This window comes from Bidens hawaiensis, unplaced genomic scaffold, assembly GCF_021521415.1.
Source record: "Bidens hawaiensis isolate Kalapana, Puna unplaced genomic scaffold, B.hawaiensis_p1.1 tig00033887_1, whole genome shotgun sequence".
Taxonomy (NCBI): domain Eukaryota; kingdom Viridiplantae; phylum Streptophyta; class Magnoliopsida; order Asterales; family Asteraceae; genus Bidens; species Bidens hawaiensis.
Genome location: NW_027495843.1, coordinates 26320 through 33488, shown reverse-complemented (window position 1 = coordinate 33488; position 7169 = coordinate 26320). Strand labels below are relative to the sequence as shown.

At 35.2% G+C, this 7169-nt stretch overlaps 1 pseudogene; it reads left to right on the top strand.

The window, feature by feature from the left end:
• Positions 1 to 443: 443 nt before the first annotated feature.
• Positions 444 to 2249, top strand: LOC143585551 (scarecrow-like protein 18 pseudogene; annotated as a pseudogene).
• Positions 2250 to 7169: the final 4920 nt, after the last annotated feature.

The window sequence follows — 7169 nt, the reverse complement described above, 5'->3', positions numbered from 1 at the left end:
GGTTAGTTCTCACGATTCTGAACCGTGCACAACCCTATCTGTCACCTTATCGTTTCTCCAAATATCCATCAACTTTAAATTTTCATATCTGGTGGACCGCTTTTAAATTTTAAACTTATAACATAAGCACATTTTTATAGAGTTTTACTCGTGATCCTTAAACTTATGTAGCCATCTCATTATATAGGGAAATAAGTTGGTTGAGACAATATTAGTAAAACAATGGTAAACCACATATCCAATGAAATAATAGAAAATTAATATCACCTATAATCGAAACCAAATCCAAATAAACCATGGGAAATACCATTATCCAAATCAAATTAAACAAAGATACAAGTAAAACATGCAACTATACACCCAACCCAATATATAGAAAATCTGAGATTCCTATCCAAACCACTAACATAGATATGAGGGAATAATCACTAGACTAAAGGAATACTTGTGTTTACCTTTTTAATGTGTTATCTTTTAGTGGGGAAAAATAGAAGAAGAAGAAGAAATATGTGGCCTCACTCCACTTTAAATTCAAAAAAAACCTTCATATAACTATTAATTTTACTGATGTTACGTGACATGGTTACCTATAATGTAAGTCCACCATATAATATATGTGTGTTATATGTATATGTTTGTGATGTGTGTATGTATATGTTGTAATACTCATAATAAATGCATATCTAGGATAACACGCACGCTCATGATTTTCCTTCAGGTGTTTTGGTTGCAATCATCTCACACAGTTACTGTGTGTAGAAAGTATTTTTAGGGTTCTACAGGAATTAAACCAATCAAACAACTGTTTCCATCCAAATGTTGGGTTCATCCTCTCAATCTTCTCATCAAGATCCAAATGAAGACCATAATTTACAACTAGATCTACCACCTCCACCATCACCACCACTACCACTACCACTATCCACCTTATTTAACCAACACCACCACCACTCACCCTCCATCCACATGAAACAACTCCTCTTCACCGCCGCCCAACTCATTTCGCGGTCCGATTTCACCACGGCACACCGCCTCATCTCCATCCTCTCCACCAACACCTCCGCCTATGGCGACTCGACTCACCGGTTAGTCCACTCTTTCACTAGAGCCCTATCACTCCGCCTCCACCGCCACCCTATCCCACCACCTAATATTATCCTCAACATCAATCCACCACTACCACCACCACCACCACCTACAACCACCACCACCACCACCAACATATTCCTAACACAACATAATGACCCAATTCTCCAATCATCCTACTTATCCCTAAACCAAATCACTCCATTCATCAGATTCGTCAACTCACAGCCAACCAAGCCATATTAGAAGCCATAAATCAACCTCACCACCACCAACACACTCCACAAACTCCACACACTCCACACAACCCAAACAATCCACAAAACATTCACATAATAGATTTCAACATTATGCACGGTGTACAATGGCCACCATTAATGCAAGCCATTGCCGACTGGTACCCACCTCCAACTCTTCGCATAACCGCCACCGGAACAAATCTCAACCTCCTCCGCCGCACTGGCGACCGTTTATCCATATTCGCACACTCGCTAAAGCTCCGTTTCAGGTTTTACCCACTCCTACTCCCAAACACTAACAACGAATGCAACGAATACATTGGTCACCTTATTGACCATTTATCCGCAGTTGTTATCAACCCTAATGAAACCCTAGCTGTAAACTGTGTGTTACACCTTCACCGCCATTTAAAAAACCGTGACAAGTTGTGTTTATTACTCAGAAAGATTAAATCTTTAAACCCTAGAATTGTAACCCTAGCTGAACAAGAAGCTAACCACAACCACCCAATATTTCTTCAAAGGTTTTCAGAAGCAATGAGTTACTACACCGCGGTTTTCGAGTCGTTAGAAGCGACATTGGCGCCAAATAGCCGGGAGAGAATTGAGGTGGAGCAAGTGTGGTTCGGGCGAGAGATTTCGGACATCGTGGCGGAGGAGGGGGATCGGCGGAAAGAGCGATTTCGGTCATGGGAAGTGATGATGAGAAGTTCGGGCTATCGGAATGTCCCGCTCAGTGCGTACGCGCTTTCGCAGACGAAATTGCTGTTGAGACTTCATTATCCTTCTGAAGGGTATAATCTTGAGATTATTAATGATTCTTTCTTCTTAGGTTGGCAGAATCAACCCTTATTTTCTGTTTCTTCTTGGCATTGATCGATTAATTGTCGTTGTTAGGGTTTATATAAATACGTTAATAAACATCATATATATGTATATCTATGCATAATTGCATACATTATCTTTTGATATTGAGCTGTTCATGTGAAACTTGAGAACCCTAATTAGTGTAGATCAAACCCTGTGCATGCGGATTCTGTACATACAAAATGTTTTTAACAAGGGAAATAATTTCTTGTTTTAGGAGGAAATGTGATTAATATTTTATGAGTTAGTATTTAATATTTGCGATCCATCACCAGCATCTTAATTTAAGAGGGATGTTTATGTTTACATAATTTAATTAGTATGTTAATTATCATGAGTTGTTTCATATTTTATTTAATAATAATGCTTGCATCCATCATGTCATGGCCTAACACTTTATCTAAGTTTTCTTTCACATTTATATATAGTTATATATACCATTTGATTCTCTATGCATGTATATGTTTACTCCAACATAATTATTTTATTGGCATGCATAAGAACATGTTATCTTTAAACCTACGGGTTTGAGAACCGCTAATACTCTACTAGCTTACGAAATTAGGTATCAGTAACACAATCTATTATTGTAACTTAAATGCACTAATCTTAGTAGAACCACACTATTATTGCCTAAGGAAAGTAGTGATTTGTTTATCGAGAAAAGACTTATGGATGTGCACAAGTAATATAGGATAAAGGTAGGTTAATCAATCTTCTAACGATCTAATTTCTTCAAAAATATATCAAATTATCAAATTAATTAAATGTGAACATGTGGTGAATCCTATGTATAAAGGATAAGTACGTTAGTTTAGGATTTATATGTGTTAACTTATGTTAACTCAAGAAGGTAATTGCCTAATATTTGGTGATCTAATGTATGTATATATGCATGCTCTTACACAACTAATATGTAATCACTCTTCTTGTCGGGTGCTAGTTTTCAGCTTTGGTGTTAGACGTACTCTTAGCTGGTAGATACTTACATTTACCATTCGTGTGTTTGTGAGTGAGAGAGAAAAGAGGGGGTGGTCATGTATTAACTATTAAGTCTCATTATTGGTGGATCTTTCAACTCTATAATCTATATTGTGTGTAGATTTTAATAGTTTGCTTTCCATCATATAATTTTCTTATAAGACAGCATGTATGTGAATCGATATGTCTTCTTCATCAGCACAAAACCCTAGAGTTGCATGCTAAAGCAGACAAAATGCAGAGAAACACAACGTACTTACTGCTTACACCTCCTACTTATAAATTTACGCAGTGTAATTCTTTTTACCAAACAATTTCATTTATTACAAATTAAATATTTCATTCAATTATTTATAAGTATGTTACATGGATTAAATGGTAAAATAATAGTGAATAAGTAGTCTAATAAGAGGGAAACAAGACATGGTTTGGTAATAAAATATTACTTTTCTTTTTATTAGTAGTGTTATATATATCATTGTAAGGCCGGTATATAATTTCTTGTATATCCCTCCAAACTCTACAGTTCCTTGTGTCATTCCAAAACACTAAATCTCTCATATTTTTCAAGGAAAAGCATAATATCATATGTAACCAAATATTTTGTAACTCTATGTGTCTATCTGATAACACTATTTTTCTATTTGATTTATTTTTGGGGGCAGTGCCATCAAAGTACAGTGACTTCCCCATGATTCGAATAACACCTATGAGTTTTAGTGTCTTGAAGGGACACTACACAAAGTATGAAACTCTCTCCATGTCCTTTATTTCTGGGAACGAATATTATATAGAGATCAGTAACGTAATAATACACTTATACATAATACTTTACATACTTAAAGAGAGATAAAGTGAGTAATTAACGGTTACATAACTGTCTTGTATATTACACTTAAAATTACGCTCGAACGTATATATACACACATACATATACAAATTTTGTAACTTTTACAAGAATAGGGTATATATTATGTAGAATAGTGAAGTAAATAATAATTATAAAGAGTGAGAGAGTGTGGGTGGTGGGGATGGATGTCATAGGCAAATGGAACCAAAACTTGAAAACCTAAAAGTAAGCATATTTTGTCTGGTAAACTACAAGACTATGAAATTAAGGACTCTTTGCTCCCCATTCTTCCTCTACTTAGCAACCCTGTATCCCCCTCGTGTCTTGTGTTGCTTATGCTTTCCCAACTTCTACTTCTTTATTCATTTTTTATACATAATTATATTCTAATTTAGAATTAAAAAACACATCTTCTTCTTGTAACATTATTATTATTCTTTCATCAAAACCCTAATCCATTTTCACTGAAAAGAAACATATATGCATTCTTTCTCTCTCTGTCTATGCATGTGTGTGCAGAGAGAGAGAGAAAGAGAGTTGATGTAATTGTTTATATGATTGAGTGTGGGCAGATATATTTGGTGATAACTGCTGACAGGTGACACGATGGTTACTAGCAAATGTAAGGCTGAGGGGTGTGGGGGCTTTAATGGGGGCTCCAACCAATAATATTTTGACGTGTGGCAGAGAGAGAAACTGGATAAGGGGGTTGTTGGAGCCCTGGCCCCTGGTGTGGAGGGGCTCCAGCAGAGGCTCCAGCGAAATTTTTTTTTTATTTTTTTTATAAATATATTCAAACAACGACATTTTTTTGTGTTAGTTTTGAAAGGATTTTAGGAGGAAAGGTGTATAATTGTGAAATGAGGTGTATAATTGTGAAATGAAGTATATTTTATAAAGGTATATATTTATAGTTTAAGAAAATATTTTTTTTTAATTTAATATGAGCTCAACGGCTCTTTTCCGTAAACCTATATAGAAAATATATATTTTTTTGTTTTTTTCGGCTCCCAACGGTCCAAAATACCTCAAAAGGTGTGCTCCTCTCTCTCTTCTTCCGCTAACCAGCTCACGCCTGCATTGTTTTTCGCGTTAACGCCCCCGTTAGCGCCCCGGTGGTGTGGTGTTAGCGTCTGGGGGCGCGAGCGGAGGGGCTCTAGCGCCCCCGTTGAAGCCCCACACCCCTCAGCCTAAGATCCTGCACGCAAAGGCATACAGTCATGCACATCACCCCACTCCACTTCCAATTATCACACCCATCTTCACTCACACACACAATCTCCTCACACACACAAACCCATAATATATATATCTATATATCTAGAGAGAGAGAGAAGGACCATGGTTGATGCTAGCTAGCTAGTTTGCTAGTTTGTATACAAGTTATTAAATTTGTCCCTAGCTCAATTATATGTACTATATGTATGTACGGATTTTTTTTATATAAATTTAGGCAATGGTTATTCATACACCTTTTTTGGTTATTCTCACACCCACTTAACACACAACATATCTATATATACACCCTATAAAGGGTGTATAAATAACACATCCCTTAATTTATGTAGGTAAAGTTATCAAATACCCGAATATGAAAAATAACCGGTAATTATTGTGATGTTTGGTGAGTGGCAAATGAAGTGAGTTGACATGGATTACTCAAAGGTATCTGAAACAACAACCACTTGTTAAACCCTTTTGATTTTTAATGTGCAGCTGGTTGGTTGATTCTATGGTTTGACCTTTAATTAAATAATTAACTAATTAAACCAGGAATCTTTTCTTTGGGATGTAAAACCCTGTGCACTAGCTACTATTATATAATATTTAAAAGAAAAATATATATCTGTACGTACTTTAAGCGTGAAAGTTTAGAGAATTCCAAAGGAAAGTGTACTTCAACCGTTCTTTAAAGAGAAATAAATAATAGTTATCAAAGTTACTCGCTTTTATATGCTTTAAATTTAGTTCAAGAGACACAAAATCGACATCATATATTATGCACGTAACCTCTACTTGAGACCAATTATTTAACTTATGAATTATATTAAGAACAAAAACTAGCAGTTACTATAAAATTACTATATATAAGGAAACATTTTTGTTTAATATACAAAATTACTCCAATCATTCTACTCTAAATTTTGCATGTTTGCACTATGTTTAAACAAAATGAGTGTATTCTCCTTTATTGCATGATCAAGAATTCCTTCTGAGCTTTATGATCTACACTTGAATAATAGTTTACCATTTCTTGCCTTTCGTATTTGACATAACTTCGCCATGATGATCGAGAATAACACCATTTTAAGGGCACCAATGATACGCGAGTTTTAGGAAAATCAAGGAGCTCCAAATTAAATTGTGTCGTCGGTTTGTATGGCAACATTTTTGCAAAACTAATTACCTTGCACCAAAGCTCTTCTAGTCAGTGTATATGTCACTACTCACTAGATGATGACCCCCCCCCCCCTCACCAACATACTATCCAAGGCAGGTCTACTTGTCTTTGAAATATGTCACATTGTAGTTGCATACAATTGCAAATATATATATATATATATATATATATATATATATATATATATATATATATATATATATATATATATATATATATATGTACACTAGTTGATAACAGATGCACAACCGTGATCATTTTTTTTCTAGCTCCAAATAAGAAACCACGTCAGTTTCATGAGATTTGATTATATCGGCTGTTGTTGTGAACTTCCTACAAAAACTATTTTGACTTAACATAATGTTTATTAGATAATGTTGTAGCAAAGTTGGAGCTTATTTTTTTTGTTGGAAATCTGTTGGAACTACTTGTCGTAGGAAATTTGTAGGAAAGTTTTGTGGGAAAATGACTTGTTTTCTAGTAGTGCTAATATGTCAAAGTCTAGAAACGTTAGTCAAGTCTTAAAATGTTGATTATATATACATGTCGAACGGGTATTAGGCTAGTCGAATACGATGTTTCACATAAACATTGTGTCGAGTCATATGGTATACGCTACAGATCGATTCAACAATATCACAAGCAAGTTTATCACTTGGTCTTAGTTCTCGTCTATCATATTGTGTGTGTGTGCGTGTGTGTATGTGTGTGTGATTTATGATTAATAACAGTGGAATCAGAGTTA